Source organism: Pteropus vampyrus, unplaced genomic scaffold, assembly GCF_000151845.1.
Source record: "Pteropus vampyrus isolate Shadow unplaced genomic scaffold, Pvam_2.0 Scaffold37, whole genome shotgun sequence".
Taxonomy (NCBI): Eukaryota; Metazoa; Chordata; class Mammalia; order Chiroptera; family Pteropodidae; genus Pteropus; species Pteropus vampyrus.
The window spans coordinates 2444099-2463988 of NW_011888818.1; the positions used below are offsets into that span (position 1 = coordinate 2444099).

At 36.4% G+C, this 19890-nt stretch overlaps 1 protein-coding gene and 1 pseudogene across 6 annotated transcripts in view; both read right to left on the bottom strand.

The window, feature by feature from the left end:
• Positions 1 to 19890, bottom strand: part of CTNNA2 (catenin alpha 2) — a 1043800-nt gene that overhangs the window by 851254 nt on the left and 172656 nt on the right. The gene's annotated exons all lie outside the window — the stretch shown is intronic.
• LOC111738370 lies at positions 17209 to 17327 on the bottom strand (annotated as a pseudogene).

Consider the following 19890-nt stretch of genomic DNA (forward strand, 5'->3'; position numbering starts at 1 on the left):
AAGATCTATTTACTTCACAACTTTCAAACATACAATGAAAAATTATTAACTAAAGTCACCACACTTTACATTACATCCTCATGATATTTATTTTATAACTGGAAGTCTGTACCATTTGACCACCTTCACCCATTTTGCCCATCCCCCCCATCACCTAGTGGCAACCACCAATCTGTTCTCTGTGTTTAGAAGTTCATTTTTGGAGGAGATTCCACATGTAAGTGAGATCATATCATTCTCTTTCTGACTTATTTCCTTTAGCATAACACCCTCAAGTTCCATTCATGTTGTCTTAAATAGCAAGATTTCATTCATTTTTATGGGTAAAGAATATATAGTTCGCATTTTCTTTATCTATTCATCCATCTATGGATGCTTAAGTTTTTTTTTTTCCCCCATGTTTTGGCTATTGTAAATAATGCAATGAACACGTGGGTGCAGATACCTTTTCAAATTAGTGTTTTCATGTCCTTCAGACAAACAGCCAGAAGTGGAATTGCTGAATCATATAGCAGATCTATTTTTAATTTTTTGAGGAACCTCCATACTGTTTTCATAGTGGTTACACCAGTTTACATTCCCAACAACAATGTACAAGTGTTCCCCTTTTCTCCACAAAGTATATATATCATATAATGTATGTGATATATTAGTTCAGGAATGTACACTTATTTAGAAAAATAAATCACACACTAAATACACACACACACACACACACACACACGCATGCATGAGCATCTTAAATTATCTTTTTCCCTTTTCTTTCAACCAAAATGGTAAGTAAAACCCAAAGTATAACTTAACAGACAACACTCCAGCACAGACAGGTCTTATGGTTAGACACAAGCTATTAGACCTCCCATTGCCACTGAAACCTGCATTATGGTGTTCTGGGGAGTAGCAATCACTTGAGTACTGGGTACAGCAAAACACATTAATCAGTTTGAGGAATCAGGAAAAGTTATTCAGAAACAGATCAACCACATCCAGCAAACACTGGAAATAACGAGAGATAAGAAGGCTCCTGAAGACACTTCTAACAAGCAAATCTAAGAGCATCAATGAAATGATAGTTGCAACATGGGTGATGTGATTCCTTTATCACCGTGCCCTATTATTTTATTTGCTAAAGTTAATATGTGTTATTATTAAGTATACTGGGTACAGGCAACTTTCAAAAGTAACAAATGCCAAAACAAAGAAATCTTGAAGTAACCAAAAAAAATGAAAAACTCAAATTCTAATGTGGACCAGGAGATTTTAGCATAAATCATGTTAATGTTAAACAAACAAACAAACAAAACCCAGAAGAGAATCAAATGATTAGGCTATTCAGAAACAATAATGCATGACATTAATTTTGTTATTCTTACCTAACATCTTAAATGTATTTAAATAAATTTCTCCAGCAGAAAGGGATACAAACCTCATATTATGAACTAAAAAATGATTTGTTCATTTTCCCAAACTTTTTGTAGTAGTTACTAAAAGCCACCCCTCTCCTTGTGTTTGTCTGTGTGTACACAGACACACACATATACACATGCATGCAAACAGAACAGAAAATATAGGCTAGAATTTCTACCATGCTACCTTGACTTTTATGATTTTGTCTGATAACATATTTTTAAAGTACTGTGTCAAATTCCAGATCCAGGTAATTATAATATGTTTTAAATGTAAATTTCAAGTCACCTTTTGAAAGTACTAATAAGAAGCTTTAGATTCTTGGTATACTTAAAAATATAATAGCTGGAATTAATACTAAAATGAAAAACTATTTAAGCCATTAGCATTTCTGGAAACAGAATCAACAGTCTCACAACAACGGAATGATACTTAGAAGCCACAGGGGAATACATTTAATCCAAAATTTACTAAGTCTAGAAAAAAACTGTTCCCGCCACCCAGCGTCTTTAAAAACAATTTTTCCCCAAAACCAAAAGCAAAATAATCCTACTAAATCGTCATTTTTTCTGTTGTTAATTAGTTTCTACTCTAGAACCATAATAAGTCATGATTAATAATGCAACCCTGTTCTTTCCATCATCAAATATAAAATAATAAGTGCTCCCTGGATATGCTCAGCTTGTTCTTACTTCAAACTTAGCACACGTATGTGAGCATGACGAAATGAAAGTATTATCCCTATTACTCAGATAGAGACATTGAATCTAAGAAATTTGCCTATCAGAAGTCATAAGCCTATTGAAGAAGAAAATTTCGGGTTTTAATTTGTCTGACAAAACCAGTTTATTCCCCTAAGATAACACTCAACTCATATTTGCCTCATTGCATATACAATATAAATTTCTAAAACCAAATCAATTGTATTTTACAGCTAAAAATTGATGTGGATACACAATTTCATTACTGCATGCACAACATACTGCTTTCTAAAACATTCCTTTGTTTTTCAAAGGAAAAATTCACATCATCTATTGACATTTTCTGATTTTGATATGAAAGTAAACATTATTCTCCCATTAAACTACAAACTGCTGATAAAAGGCCAATTACTTGAAATAACACCACATTGACAGTGTACTGTGGGGTCATCTCTTTCTGGATAGAATGCCAACCTTCCTCTTGAATGCACTGCCATATTGTCTAGCCGCAACCCTTAAGCATCACTTCACAAAGCCTTCAAGGTTCTAGGAAACTATTAATGAAATAAAGGCGAAAATGAGCAGGTTGTAATTATCTTGTCAAGGCTCTCCTTGTGGACCTTTCTTTGGACAATTCTCAAAAATGAAAGCAGCTCATTTTCTAATACAGGACATCATTTTCTTTACAAACCATTAGCAGTTTTGAAATTGCAGAAAGGAGTCTAGATGATCAGTACTCAAGCAAAGCTGCAAAGGGAAATGTCACTAAAAGGCAGTGGCACAGGGTAGTGGAAAGAGTACAGGCTTTGGAGACTACCATTTCTTATCTGGGTAAGAAATTACTGAATCCAAGATTGCTTCCTATTTTCAAAAATGAGGGTAATAATATGCACCTCATACGGATGTTGTGAAGTTTAAATATGACAGCTTACTTAAGGCACTTATCTCTGTAACAAAGGAGATGCTCCCAAAAATAATTGAACACGACTGTGAGCGAAAAGAGCCCTGAGCACAAGGTCAGAGTACTTACTTGAACTTGAGCCTCAGACCAGCTACTTAAGTAGATGTGTAATATCGGGGTCATTTAATCTCTCTGGGCCTCATTTTTTCAGCTCTCAACTAAAAATTATCTCTAAGTTAAACTCTTATATTCTATATGCTAATAGAATAAAGTTCTTGACTTGTAGTTCATGATGGTAAGTTTTAATATACAAATATCTGAAGTCTACTGTCTGTGACAACTGAGGCAGACTCAATAAATGGGTATTAATTTAACAATGAATTTTCTGTTGTCAGAATCTAAAGAAGTTAGCAAAGAAATATCAGAAATCTCTTTTTTGGGATATTCTAAAGTAATCTGGGTAGCATATCTGAAGTTGTAAGGTTCATGGGGAGCCCTGCTGATACCTGGGGGGCCATGCCATTATTTTACCCAAGTATTTTATGAAAATCCTCATAATTATCTTTAGATGTGCACCTTATTTTTAATAATAATGTTTTTATATACTTCTAAACTGAATATACCTGTATAGTATCATTAAATGAACTAAATTGCTGTCTTTTGTTACAAGCAATGCATAATTCATATGCATTTTCTTTACTTTTTAACACAGTGTGGAGGATAGTTCAACAGTATTTAAAATTAAATACTTATATTTCAAAAACAATTATATTTTTAGCAATATGCTAGTGATTTTGAGAAGCCAGGGCTTTGCTGAGCCAGGAAGTTTTAGGCAGGTGTTTAATTAGACTAATTAAGCAAGATGTGCTCACTTCCGGTTTTCTATTTGCTCATTGTGAATGCAGATAAGCAACACAACTGATTGCCTAATTAGACTATTTAAAATTGACTCATCATTTTTAGCCAAGGATTTTTTAAACTCACAATTACAAACTTAAAACATAATATTGGTCTGAAGTCATATATGTTTTTCTTCTTGATTTAACTACCATCTTTTAATTTTTTTCATATTACCTTAACAATATTAGCATAAGGAATAAGAGTAATAAAATGTACTTCATGTATAAAAAATATAAAACACTACATGTTTACTGCTCTCAAATTTTTTTTTTGTTTGTTTTTTTCTCAGCAAGGGATAAGATGTATCTTCTTTTGCTTGACTCACTCTTAAGAAAAATCAATATTTACTTGTCCTAGGGACCAAGTCTGAAAGACTGTCCTCATTAGCATTAAAATCATTTAAATCAACTGAGTAGAAACCTCTCAGAGTTATAAAACTTAAGATGGAGAAGGTTAAAACATTCTTCCGTTTCTCATCCTTCTTCTTTCCCTACCTATAGATATTAAGGATGCCCCAAAAGTTAAACTTTAAATCACACAACAAATCCAAGTCCATTTTTGGGTCCCTCAAAGTACTGTTTATATGCTTCTGAATAGTGTGTGTATAAACTAGGCAGTGGGTATAACACACAGTTCCCAATCATGTGATCACAAGAGTAAACAAACAACCAACTTTCTAAGCAGGAGTCTCCCAACCCCCCAGGCCACAGACCTGTGTTGGTCCATGGCTTGGGTCACACAGCAGGAGGTGAGCAGCAGGTGAGTCAGCAAAGCTTCATCTGTATTTGCAGCTGCTCCCGAGCGCCAGTATCACCACCCAGTTCCACCTCAGACCATCGAGCACTAGATTCCTATAGGAGCACCAGTCCCTGGTGCCAAAAAGGTTGGGGACCACTGCCCTACAGTATACTGTGCTGACAGCATTTCTTGGATGCTGCGTTTTGTTTTTTTCGCATCCCATCACATCTATACAATGCCCATTTCTGTGCCCAGCTTCTGGTGAGAAGAGGAAAGCACTTACTCCTGAGATGAAACTCAAGATAACTGCCCAAGTTTAGGCTAATATAAGTGTTCCTAGCACTTTCAGGCAGGCTAGGCTAAGCTATGACGTTCCGTAGGTTAGGTGTATTAAATGCATTTTTGAATTACAATATTTTTAACTTATGATGAATTTATTAAGGACACAACCCCATCATAAGAGGAATATCTGTATTCTAACTGCCAACTGCTGACTGAATTTTACATGGTCTATCGCCTAAGTCCAAATAAGCACAATCTCACACCCTTGTACTTGGACACCTGCAGAGCCATGGATCACCTGGCACATGGAGATATGCCCAGGTCGTTGGATTCACATGCATCATCGATGGCCTCTCATCATTCATTCACTGTATTTTAACTCCTTTCTCTTGGACTGACAGCGCCATCTCCCAGGCAACTCAGAAGAAAGAGGGGCTATAAATGATATCTGGTAAATCAATGTATCATAGAGATTTTGTAAGAAAGAATAGGAGAGAATCTCCAAGGCATTGTTTCACAACACATGCGTTGACAATTCTTTTTTTAAAAAGTGAAGAATAATGAACAAAAGAGATGACAGGAGGTAGTCTCTTATAGTAATTAAATGATTATATTTTCTGAGATACCTGTGTAAGTATACCTATGAGATGATAGGAGAAACTCTCAGAACTTATCCAAGTTTTATGTTATCTATTACTAGTATCAAGATATTAAAAGAACATAAAGGAATTTTTATCAACTGGCCCTTCTGCCACTAAGGAAAGGAAAGTACATTCTTGGAGCACTTGCTTTGTAAAAGCTTGTTTGTTGGGTACCTTCAGTACTTTCTCTCAATCTGCACAACTATATTGAATAATGGTATCAATCTTATGCCAGCAAGGAGTAACATCAGATGGCCTTAAAGTCACACAGAAGTCAGTAGCACAGCCAGGGTTTGCAGCCAGACCTGCCTCTCTCTAATCATCCTAGCCTGATCATCTCTTATTTTATGCCTGAGTAGCAAGATGGATTTTGACAATTTGGATGGTGCTATTTTGCTTTACCATATAAACTCACTCAAATAAAATTCAGATAAAGTGAGCAGGATGACATGCTAAGTATGAAAGACACGCATTATCATGGAAGTAGAATCACAACTTCTAATTACACTGAAAGACTATGCAGCTCACTCTCTGGGCCTAAATACTGTAAAATGTGAAATGTATGCAATGAGACAGAGTGTTGGACTAAGGTTTTTTTCTACAATCTCTTGAAGCTGTGCTGTGCTATTAATCTGTGCCATGAAGCAGGGAAATCCAAATAGTCAGGGCCGCACAATGACCGGGGAGTTGGTACCACAGAGTAGGTGTGGTGCACAGACAAGTTATTCACACATGGCTAACTCATTATTTCTTTGAAATGATGCTGGTATAAAACATGAATATCTTCAGTAAACAATAGAGTCTAGTTCATGCCCTTAACACCTAGAAATAGACACACAGAAAATGCACAGGACAGCAGATGTTCTCTGTGTTCTTATAAAGGTTTCTAGAGGAGCCACTAACTAAAGCAGGAAAGCAAAGGGGCACATCTCCTGGGATTCATAGATCACCAAATCTAACACAAATATTAGGATCCCTAGCCTCCCCTTCTATGCCTTTTTCTCTTAAGATGTGTCACTTGTGATAATATGAGCAGGCACACTAAATAAGATCCAGAGTTAATTGAGAAAAGAATGAATGAGAGAACCACAAAAGCCAGCTGGAAAGATGCTCCATGTAAAGCTGGTGACACAAGCTTCACAAGTACGAACATCTGTACCATGCAGTGGAGAAAACCAGAGTAGAGATGGTAGTTAAGGATTCCTGGCTACTGCTGATGCTCTAAGCTAAGCAGTTGGTGCTGATATCATGATGGGTCAGAGCAATCTTCCCATTCGAGGCATGATCTAGGCGGTAGCTGAGGGATCTGGGGGCAGGATTCAGGCTTTCTAAGCCAGCCAGGAGATAACAGAGCCAGGAGCTCATCAGGGATTCAGGCCCCATACCCCTGGGCTTTAATACAGAGGACTTTTGGCAACAATAGAAAAGAGGCAAGGGAAATGAATCAAAAGATCAGTCCTAAAAATTGAACCAGTATAGCAGAGGGTGGAAAATACGAGGGCTTACATGTATGCATCTCCTAGACACAAAGTGCCACGTGTATTAGCAGTAAGACTCAAGTTTCACAACACATAAGATAAGGATTATGCTCCAGGAATACTTGCTGCTCCTATTATGACTGACCTGGAAACTGGACAGCCTGCAATTCTGGTACACATTCCCCTTCCAACCAGTCCAGCTATCTCCCCATTATAAATGAACATAGACTTCTGCACAGGACCAGGGTACATCCAGGTGAAGCTCGTAAAGAAGTAGCCTTTTACTGAGTGACACAGTAGTGTTCTGGGAACTATTTGCACGATCTACATAGCCGATGCTGAAAGTTCATTTAACAGGCAACATTTACATATGTTTCGATCATAAAATCATTCAAACAATGAGTAAGATATTAACATTTTAACCTTGTATATAAAACATTTTCTCCCCCAGTTCATTTTCTGTTCTCACAATGCATCACACCAGTTTTAACTCTCATCAGCCTCACTGATGCCAGTGGGGAAAAAGGAATCTATATTTAGAAATAACTTTTGATAAACAATGCAACTGAAAAGATTCTCTTCACAGGACAAGAGAGGAGAAAGTATTGCCAAAAACAGCAGCAGGGTTTCAAGAGAGCCCTGCTCTAAATCCAATTTTTAAAAATTCAATATTTATAAAACCAATAGGACTTGTGAAGGAGCAAGTGAGACGAAGAACCGTATGTCTTCAGGAAGTGGGAAAGGCACTCGGCTAACTCTACCTGTCTGTTTAGCAGAAAATTTTTCTTATGGAAATATCAAAGGAAACTTTTTAAAGACTTTTATAAATGTTATAATATCTTAATTTGTCATATTTACTTAACTTTTTTTCCCTTTATATTAATATCTAATCTCCTTTTTCAAAATAAAAATAAAAGGCAGCTCAGTTTTGTAGAAATGTTAAAATTCATAGAGAAAAAAGCAGCACCACAATGGAAAATAACATTACTCTCACCTACATAATCAAAATCAGCCAAAAACTGGATGTTTAAATTTTACAACTCATTTTTCAGCCTCACAAATATTTGTTGAATATCTATGTGATATTCGGAATTCTGAGCAATAGGTACACCCAGGTGAACGAAACAGACCTTGCCCTTATCCTCATGGTATTAGAATCTAGTCATGGGGAAGGAAAACATTAAAGAAGTAAATGTAATGAACATATAATACAAATCTCAACTAGTGAAATAAAGGAAATGGACAGCATGCTTAGACAGCATGGAAAAGAGGTGGGCTCATTTAGATGAATGGTCAGGGAAGACTGGGAATTAGCTTAGATGATCTTAGGGATTGCAGATTCTATGAGATCCGTAGGTACCACTCCATGGTGATAACAGTTAATCAGAATAACTGCAGAAAACTTCTATATTCTAATTATTAACCACTCCAGATGCTTAGTCAACACTCCCTGCCCCTGCACATCTCTGAGAGCGTGATGATCCCTATATCTCACACTCCCACCCTCTAACTAAATCAACTAAGGCTTTCACCTCAGACAATAAAACTCAGCCCATCCCACTCACTCACACATTTGGCTGTCCCTTTTAGTACTTGGCTTATTAAGTATATTAAATATATTCTGTCTTCTTATCTGTGATGAGCCCATGCCTATGTTGCTCATTACCACATGCCCAAGGCCTCACAAAGAACATGGCTCATTGTGGGTATTCAAAAACTATAAGTTGAATGCATGAATAAAAGACTATATGTGCTCCTATTAAATGTTTATGTAACTTACATTTTAGAAAACTGAATCAAATTCATATGCAAAAGATTACTACAGAAAGTCCATCTGAAAGGTGATGAAATATTAAGAAATATTATTATGAACACTCCATTTCCATTTCTTTTCTTTTTCTGATTTAGCTAAATTTCGGCCTATCTTCAGTGTACATAGGGTCCTTGTAAAAACAGAAAATGTTTTCCGTTATATTACATAATACTTCATCAATAAAGTTGGTATTGCTTCACATTCCCATCCAAATACATGAATTAGAAACCTAGAACATACAATAGTGACAGCATATGTTCTTCTAATAATGAGAATTTATAAGATTTGAGTACCAAATTTGAATACATTCAACAGAAGAACTACTGTATTAGGTTTTTATATTTTTTGTTAGCAGTCAATTTTGCCAGATAATATTTAGGGAGTAAATACATGTGTTTGTGAATAAGATAATATTTAGGGAGTAAATACATGTGTTTGTGAATAGATAATGCTATTCTTTCCATAAGCAATTGATAAGGTAGTAAGGCAAAGCAGGCAGGAAATGTAATCTGAAGCCCAAATGCAGAGCAGAAGTCTCTAGACACAGAATGGAGAAAGTACCAGAATGAAAAAGATATAAACTGAACTTAATGCTTGAGATCTTGGCCCCGACTGGAAGCATGGTGTGGTATAAATCATACTTTTCTGGACAAATCAGAGGTTAAATTCTGTATTTATTTTGCCCCTTAAATCCCACATTCATTCATAGATGACTTTCTCATTATAAAACACATGTAGATAGGCTATTTATTTGGCCTTTCCTTCTGTAGGTCTTGCACATTGTTAAAAGCGTGTGTGGCGGGGGGAAGGGGAAGTTCCCCTAAAATTGTTTTGCTCATTTACTAGTTTTCTCATTGACAACATCGGACATTTTCAGATAAAAAAAGAAAAAAACCTTTTTGATACATCAATATAATCATTTCAAGTACAACAATCATAGCTACGCTTCAGATGTGCTTTTATGAACCAATGGAGAAGGCAACAAAAGTAATGTCCAAGGGGAAAGAAATACATCTTCTGTAGAAGTGAGGTCTAATTTTTAGGTGCAATGCTTTCTGGGAGGCCTCATCCTTAAGTCACAACCTGAATGACAGGCATTCTCTTTTTACATCAAACTATGGATAAAGGCAGCAAGAATTCCAAAGCAGGAGAAAGTGGGAAGTCATCATTTTTTATCCCCATTAATTTCCTAACTCAGAGGAAATCTGAAGCTTTCATAATTAAGGAACCAATTCATTACTAATTAATTTATTCATAGTGTCAAATTTTATGGTAGGAATATAAGTCTCTCGTATACTCACAGTATACTAAATATGAATCCTCTAACCTCTATTTTTTTTTTTTCATTAAGGAGATAATTCTGCTATCATGAACCTGGGTCAGATACCTCAAAAAATGCACTTGTTAACTTCATCTGAGAAACAATAGAAATTGTGTCAGAGAATAAACCAGAACGTGTCGTTATCTGCAAGGGAGATGCTATTACTAAAGCATATCTCTCTCTCTCTCGCTCGCTCGCTCGCTCGCTCGCTCGCTCACTCTCTCTCTCTCTCTCTCTCTCTCTCTCTCTCTCTTTTGTGGCCAAAACTATTCTCTAAGCATCAAACCTGACCCAAATGATTATCCAGAAGATGCAATGATGATGCCAAATGACCCTCAAGAGATTTCAGATGACCTCAATCCTAGGAGAGGGATACACACTTCAACCCTAATGGGGATACATACATCCACCCTGGACTTCACAGATGCACCCAAATCCCATTCCAACCCTGAAGACTTTGGTCTCCAGCCAGATAATGAACTTCTGACACAAGTCTACCAGTGCATGTATTCTAGAATGCAAGGCAGGTTCTATTAGGTTCTTGAGGCAATATTTACTCTCTAGGTTTTGTCACTTTTATGTCCCATACCATCTCTAAAGTTAGTCCCACCGCTTCCATTGCTATCTCTAGATACCTGCTTTGCCATAAATTTTGACTCTTCAATGAGTCACTAACTCTCACTTTTACCTTGACCTTGTGGTCACTTTGACTACATTTACTCTTAATTTTCTCCTATCATGTGATCAATGATGATCATTTCAGTCTTGGAGACAGTCATATTTATAAATACACATTACAGAATATGAGCCATTGCTATTTATATATCCCAGACCAATGATCTTGTCTGGCTGTCAGCCACCTGTGAATCCTGCTAGTAGCTTCTCTTAGCCTGGTACAGCCATGCCTTCATCATCAGCCTGAACTACACTTCTCACTATGCAAAGGTAATGGTGCCAAGATTTGGCTGGGAAGACAGTACCAAGGGAAGCGCCACATATTCCACTATCTCTTTACACTGACAAAAGCCGAAGGAAGCATAATAGAACTGAGTGAAAGAGTTGGCAGAAAACTTCCACTTGCATCTGCCTGTGCACGTCTGAGTCAAAGAAGAGATATGTGCAGGTTTTACAGCAAAGAAAGTAAGGTTTATTGTAGAGAGTTGCAAGTCCAGGAGACACAGGGGAGCTATTGCTCTCAACAACCTGCCCCTACCCCAACCCTCACAGCCCGCCCCCCCCCCCATTCCCAGCATCTCAGGAGTACAGATTATATAGGAAAAAATCAGTCGTCATGGAAACTAAGGGAGTTGGGGTGTGGGTGCTACCAATTGGGTGATCAGAGGGGGATGAGATAATTGATCATTGTTTCCAGTTCTGGAATCAGCCACAGCCCCATTCCATATGGTCCCATGGCCAGTGGGGTTGTTCGGCCTCAATGGGTTTGGGACTGAAACACATCTAAGGCTAAGAAGTTATCTTTAGTGTAACCAAAACTTATTGTCCTCATGACCTGAGGCTCAGTAAATCTTATGTTCTAAGGCTTAATGATTAAAGGCATACAAAGGAGGAAGGATAAGGGTGGAAAAAGCAAATGAGTCACAATGCCATTATCTGGGCAAAACCAGCTTGAATCAGAGAAAAAAGTATATTAAAGAAATGAAATGAAGTTTGTGTGCAGTTACAGCTGTAGGTTTTACCCTCCACTAATGTTTATTCTCATCAAAATAAAATATTTATGTAGTTAAAATTTTTAAATAGTGCTAAAGGGTTTACACCAAAATAGTAGTCTCTTGTGTAACTCTCCCTTCCCCCCTGTCGTGCTCATAAACAAATAGAGATGACCTTCATGATTTAAAAATGTTTCTTCTGGTATTCACAAACATATTGTTGTATCATATGTATATTTTTATCCATTGGTCCTAGATCTACCATCTAAAAAAAGACTTGCTTTTCCATGACGGTCCTTCAAACAGGTGCAGATGCTAGCAAGGGTCTCCTTTGTCTTCTTTCTTCAGACTAAATAACGCTCAGCCTGAAGAACTCCACTGTGGTTTTTGTAATATTTCTCTAAACGCTTGCCCGTCTAAGGATGCATGCTGGTCGATCAACATCCCTTTTAACTTATAGAAAAAATTACTGTAAGTGATGTTCCAGAAGTAGACTAACTAGTAGAGAATTCAGTCACAAATGACATACCATGCTTCCATGACTGGACTAAATAAAGGTTTTCTCTCCACCTTACACCATTCCCCTGTATAGATAGCTAGGAAGTGATAATCAATGTCTAAAAATGTAATTAGACCCTTACAGTTAAGTGTTTTTAAAGTTTAGCTAGGTGAATGAGTGGGTGTCGAGAGATATCTGGAATGCATGTTATCTGCACATTGATGGAGAAGGGGGCAGTTAAAAAAAAATTTCTCTTTTTTCTTACGGGTTGAGCCAGCACTATCTATAATAATCATATTTTGTCACCGAAAAGTCAGCACATGTCTAATACAATTGATATCAACAACGCAACTGAGAGAACAAACAGAATGCCTGCAGTTCTCCAGATGGATCCAAAGAGGGTTCACCTTGTATCCACACTTGTCCTGGACAAATGTTTTTTTGTTTTTTTTGTTTTTTTTAAATTTTGGTGAAAAACACACAGTGTACAATCTACCATCTTAACCACATACATGAAAGTACAACGGTGTTAACTACATGCACATTTTTGTGCAATAGTTTTCTCAAACTGCCCTGGACAGGTTTTTAAAGTCTGTCTGCCCAAATGTTATTACGGACTGTCCTGCTGGAATCCCAGAGCACTATTTCAGATTGTCTAACACGTATTTGGAAATGCGCACTGTTGGAGAAAGGCACGTCTGCAATCGAGGGTAGAGTAGGCTGTGTTCTACACAAGGCAGCTGATGTAGGGGCAAGCAACATTGAATCCAGCCCTCATTCTGCTTCTTACACTCAAAGTATCAACCAGAGGAAGGGGCCGCTTTTTTGTTCATACATAGGCCATATAAGTAAGCACTGGTCCTCCTGGAGGGCTGAGGCAAGGGAGTAAACTCAATGAGTAGGGAAATCAATTAAAGGGTCTGGTCCCTGGGTGTTTTTCATTTCAACGTAGCCAATAGTTATATTTAGTATACTGTTTTAACATTTTTCCTAAACTATAAACTACTTATCTTCAGTTACACTAAAACTTCTGTGAAGCCTGATAAGCCTGTCTATGGTGATGGTAAAAAATCTAAATGAACAGGGCAGGAAATGGAAATATTATCTGCTTCCTCATTCACTCTTGTAATAGTGCCATATGCAATGTCCTATCGAGTACACTGTGTCTCAGGCAATGACTAGCAACAAAGGTAACAGGAGCCCAGAGCAGAGTTCAGAGGCTGGGGACCCACTACTACAGTGATATCAGCCCTATGAGGGCAGGGATCTTGGTCAGTTTTGCTTATCAATATATTCCAAGCAATGAGCACAGTTCTCAGAACTGAGCAGGACCTTAACAAATATTTATAGAATGCATGAAGGATTCCAGGGAGGTGGGGGGTGGGGGGGGGAGCAGTGATGACTTTTGTAATTCAATGTTTTAAAAGTCCAATTTAAAATAGAGAAATAATTTTGACCTGAATTGATTTCTTTTCTGTCTTTTTTAAAAAGAAAACCTTAGCAAGATACCAGTATTTTCTTTTCTAAAGATTCATATACCTGCTGCTTAAAAATCTATTGTTGAATATTGCTAGTCATCTTAACTAGGCTTATCGATCAGAGAAGAGAGTTTCTAGAATCAAAATATTCCTCTTTTGTGAAAATTTAGGCAAAACTACAGTTTTTGGTCTTTGCATAATTTATCTATGATTTCTAAAACATTGTTTTTGAGATTTCTTTCACAAATTCTGGTAAATTTCAAAAAGTTCACTGAATTAATAATTCGATTGCATATATAAATGTTGGAAATTTACACTGACAAATTTTTATAATTATTGAATATATCTGAATTCCCCTTGACCAAGTCCAGTTCATGTTTTTCATTAAAAACTAGCTCATCTCTCCCCTGACTAGAAAATTCTTTCTTGATCTGTGCCATTCTCTGCTGTCTCCCCTTTATAATAACTCCCTTCAGCAACTGTATCATCAATTTAAACTACAATTCTTCCATTTGTTGACAAACTGCCTTGTAACTAATCCCAGGGATTGGGGGAACATTTTTTCTACCAATAAAATAATACTGCCAATGGATGTAGGATTCCAGAGCTAAAGGGAAAAATAATTTAATAAACTTTAGTCCAAAAGTGTTAACAGAAATTTTCTGAAATTTTTGAAAGCTCTTTCAAGCTTTCACAACTACATAAGCCTCATAACAACTGCATGGCAATGAGAATAAGAATGGCACTTAGATTTTACTGATGAGGAGGTGGAAACTTAAGGAAGCAAAGGGTTTTTCAAGGGTCGTATGGCCTGGTAAGTGCTGAATATGAGACTTGACTTACCAACAGTGATACTGGGAGTTTCCTAAGCTGTCTGAGTCTAAATCAAATTCTAAGGATTGAGCTAATAATGTCAAATACGGAACTGCTTTGTAGATTAAGGAAGATGACATATAAAGTACTTGGCACAATGCTTTGCATAAGTACTCGATAAATGGTAGGTATTGCCATTGATATCACTGCCTCAGGAGCAGCACATGTTTTTTATCCTAGGGTTGGCAGATTATAGCTCCTGAGCCACATCTGGCCCACCAGTGCTTCCTATGGCCTGCAAGCTAAGAATGATATTTACATTTTTAAATGGTCAAAAAATCTAAAGAATAACATCGATTCATGGTAAATGAGAGTATACAAAATTCAAATGTAATTTTCCATAAATTGGGCACACCGACACAGCCCTCATATACATATCGTCTATGGCTAATTTCTCACTACAACCAGGGCCTAAAGTATTCACTCTCTGGCTCTTTACAGAAAGAGTTTTCCAGCCCCTGTTCTTAACTATCAAGCTAAAGTTTTCTGAGCTGCACACAAGTCAAGGTCTCTTTTCTTTTTTGCCTTATTTGTATGTACTCATTTTACCTCCCTCTTATTTTTAAGAAAAGATGACACAGAAAAGACTAAACAATTTGCTATTGTTAGGAAAAGTTACGAAGACCTGTGATACCCCTTTGTCTTTTCCTTTTATTTCAACTCCTTCCTTTTGCCTCAAAGAGGAAGGTCGGGGAGAAAGAGAGAGAGAAAGAAGAAAAGAAGAAAATCGAGCCAGCTAAAGTTTGAGTGCTATTAATCAGATGATAGCACAGGGACCTGATACACTTTCCTCTTGCAGCATATCTGGAATCCAAGAAAAGTAATAGCGCAAGGAGCGAGGAAGCAGCACCATGCAGTTAAATGCAGTGTCAACAGCAGTCTCTGAACTACTTTATCTTCAGTCTAGTCTCATTGCCCACTAGACAAAGAAATAAAGAATAAATCAAATAATATCAGCTGAGGGATTGCCGTAGGTTTTCTCATTTCAAACAAAGGTAAAACTCTGCTAGAGTTATCATTCCACTTTAAAGCTATACTCAGTCCAAAGTATCTTGAAAGTGTGATTATGCTCACCACTGTTTTAGAAATTACATCTAGCTTTTAAAATAAAAAGGAGAAAATGAGCATTTTACTAATAATCCAATTTTTTTTATATACCTCTTGTTCAGCTAGAAGCACTGTATATGATTGTTTAATGAAAAAGGTATCCTTTTGCTGAAAATGCCTCGAGGTACATTCAGCCCATAAAAACTATAGAAAAACAACAGCTCAAACTGAAAAGGAAAACAAAGAATAATAAAACTACTGATGTGGGGTTTTAAATTTCCCTAGACTTTTCTCTGAAAATAGAGAATTTGGCATTATTAAGAATATGTGTATACTCACAGACTTACCTGTGCACACAACATAGACATATGACACAAATAAAAACACACACAAATACTGTCTTCTCTGAGACAGGGGTGTCATATTTGAAAGCTTACAGGCTTGTGTGTGAAATTAATTTATAAGCAGTGTAAACATCTCTGTGGCATTTCTTATTAATAGGAACTGAGATGGTAAAAATAGAATGTTTAAATTAAATGTTCTCACTAGGTTTAATGTGTCGCCTACCGCTCAAAACATACTCCACTGACAAACACATCCATTCACATTTTGTCTCTCATGACTAACAAATATAATCTTGATTCCTATGATATAGATCTGTCCTCTACATATATATGTAACTAGACAGGTTAAATTCTTCATCCTTAGATAAAAATGTCCTTTGATTAACTACTGGAACTCATCCCATGCCAGGTTCAAATGTAAGAGCTGCCACCTTTCCTGGGCTCAAAACGCTCTTGATTCATGACATAGATGGTACTTTACCAGCCATACAGTAATTAAAAGCACTGCTCTAATGTATAAAAGCCAGTGAAGAAAAATGATTCATCTTACTTTTCAATTTTATTCCATTCTACCTTCCTGATTGAAATGGAAATCCTCTGACTAAACATTTAAAACTGTAATAGGTCAAGATTATCGAGGACTTTCTCCCAATCTTCACTCGATTTGAAAAAGAAAATGATCATTTTGTACAATGTTAAGTAGTACATTATTACCAAAGGCCAGGAAGCCTCCATTAATTTCTAAACTTGTCCTGCCATCTCTTAATAGAGAAGGAAAACTGATCTTAAACAACAGTTTATATGTAAAGATAGTTTGATCAAGAAGAATTCCATAAATATTAATTTGTAAAAGTTACCACTGAAATGGCAGGTACGTAGTGACTATTTACAAAAACAATATGATTTTCTGAAAACTGTTTCTTTCTCTTTGCAAAATCATCCTTGTTATCCTTATAATATCTATATATGTAAAATTATACTTGTTATATATTTTGAATTTAATATACTATATAAAGGTATAGAATATAAATATAAATGTATAAACAAAAATATATATAACATTTTATATTTTTTATAAAATATAAAAATTTATGAAATTGTTTTTCTATCTTTTTTTACACCTACAGCACCTGGTCTTCCTAGGTGGTCTCCCATCCAAGTACTAACCAGACCCAACCCTGCTTAGCTTCAAAGATCAGACGGGATTGGGCTTGCTCAGGGTGGCATGGCTGTAGGCAAAATTGTTTACTTCTTAAAACATTTTATACTCTGATTTTTTTTTAGTCTTTCTGAATCTTTGTTTATGTAAGCGAAGATTAAAAAATATAAGACACTTAAAATAGCCAAACACAACGTGAAAACTGAGGAACTAGAACACAGAACTTATAAAACATTAAAGAAGAAATCAAAAAAATACAAAAACAAAACATAAAAATAAAGCTCTTACTCAATGTAAAAGAAAGAGAAGAACTAATACAAATCAGATAAAGAGGAAAATAATCATAAGGAAGTTCCTACCCACCTATTGGGTGTGACTGATCAACATGCTGCAATCAAAAATGTAAAGCCCAGCACAGGGAATACATATTACAGTTCTCAGAGGAGCAAAGCAAACTACGAGATGAATATGAAGCACTGAAATAGGCATAATAACTATATAAACACAAAGAGAGAGAATGACATAGTGTAACTGGCTGTACAGCCATTTGATTTAACAATGATCAATGAGTATTATTATAATACTTAGATGTCATGATTTTTTAACATTATATTATTACAAATTTGTGCAAAAAAGGAAGGTCGGTCCATAATTTACTTTTTAACTTTGAGATCAAGGCAGACTTGGTGATATGATTTCTTGAGTTTTAATGTGATGTCTTCCCTTCACTCTGTTTATCTGTTCTGAGGAACTATATAAGACAGGCAGGGAAAGTTAAACATTAGTGACACCAGCTCCAAACTTGGTACACAGCAAGCTTTCAAATACTTGTAGAATATTGATACACTAAACTCTCAAATGGCTTGAGGAAGAATCTTGTGTTTAGAGAATACACCCAGAAACAAGGTCTATAGAATTCAGTGTCATCCTAACAATGTGAGAAGCTGTCCTCAGAGTCCACTTAAGCTGAAAACTCTCTTTACTAGTCAAAAGGAGTTGGATGCAATATATCAATCCCCACGACCTCAATGGGTGATATCGGATGGGTCTGGCATGGGGGAAGACAGTGTCAAAGCATCACAAAGACACAAAAGGTAAGTATGTGGACAAAGCATTTGCTTTTTGAAGAAATTAATGAATTTAAGTGCTGTGGTTAAGCCTAGATTTCAAATTGATAAAGAGACTCTACATAGAATGTGACTGAAGAGTCAGAGGACTTTCTCTGGGTAGAAATAAAGGCCCCAATTAAAGCAACAAAGCATGCCATTGCAGGTGAGATACAGATCAGGATTGAGGAATTTACCAGAACTACATCTCTAGAGGTGTTTCCCACCTTCTTCGTAAGATAGGGTGAAAGGTTGATAGCAGACAGCTCTACAGAAATAGACGAAGACACACAAATTGACCCACAGACACACACACGTCTTGTCTTTCAGTATGTGTAATTACATGAAGTGTATACTACTATTCTACAACATGGATTACACCTCAGTTCATCCTTTTAAGAGTCCTTGTATACAATGGTACGGTTTATGGTCTACACAAAGGCATGTGGTAGATGTGGTGCAAGTGGGTCCGAAATTCAACTTACCTTCCTTGCACCAAACCAGGAGCCATGGCCTGTTCACCTGGCCTGGTTTACCAGAGCAAAGGGAAAGGAGCACTTGTCTAAATGATAAATAAAGGGGCCCTTTGTGTGATTCATAATCAGGCCCTGGATGTGCTAATGGTGGCTCGATCCTTTCTGCGTTTTATAAGGTTCAAATTAGGGAAAACCTCCAGAGTCATATGTTAAATGTATATTGGAATCAAGTTGCCAATGACTGATAGGTTCTGTGTAGCCAGGATTCTGTGGCTGAGGGACCAGACCAGGTAAGCAATACCTTTTACGGTATTTATGTTATAAAAGGTGCTTATGCCTGTCTAGGCAACTAACTTGGAAGAAAAAATACTACCATTACTACTACTACTACTACTACTACTACTACTACTACTACATTTATTATTATTAATAATAATAAAATTAGAATACACAACTCCAAAATTACAAAAGGTTTGATCATGAAAATGCCACAAGAATGCCCACTCAGAGCCAGTATAAAACTAGAAATTAGGCACACTATGACCTGGGTGCCTGCTCACAACACAATTTTCTTATTCTGTCAAGTTTCTGCTGGTACCACTCTTACCTCCTCAATCATTTGGGATGCTTATTACCAGGCGAGTCAGTTTTATTTTCATAAAAGCAGTTGGATATACTTTGTTCCCTGAAAGTCATTTAGAGTGGACATATATCTCCTCTTTAAAGATGACAGGGAAAGGATAATTTTTAAACTAAATGTCAAATATAATTTCTTTTACCAAGTGAATATCAACTTTTTATTAATTACAAATTAAATTACAACTGTGACCTAAAACTTAACACTTATGAATTTTAGATATACATATATACTCATTCATTCACTAGAATATAAAATACCCTACCTATAATGTTAACAGTTTTAATCATTGATTCTTTCTGTGTCACCAGAATGAGAGATTTTACTGTAAAGTGCTTAACATTTTTTGCTAAGACTTAAAAGTAGGTTCTAAATTAAAAACTTAGCCCACATTCAAATTAATACAAATACAAATTCTGAAG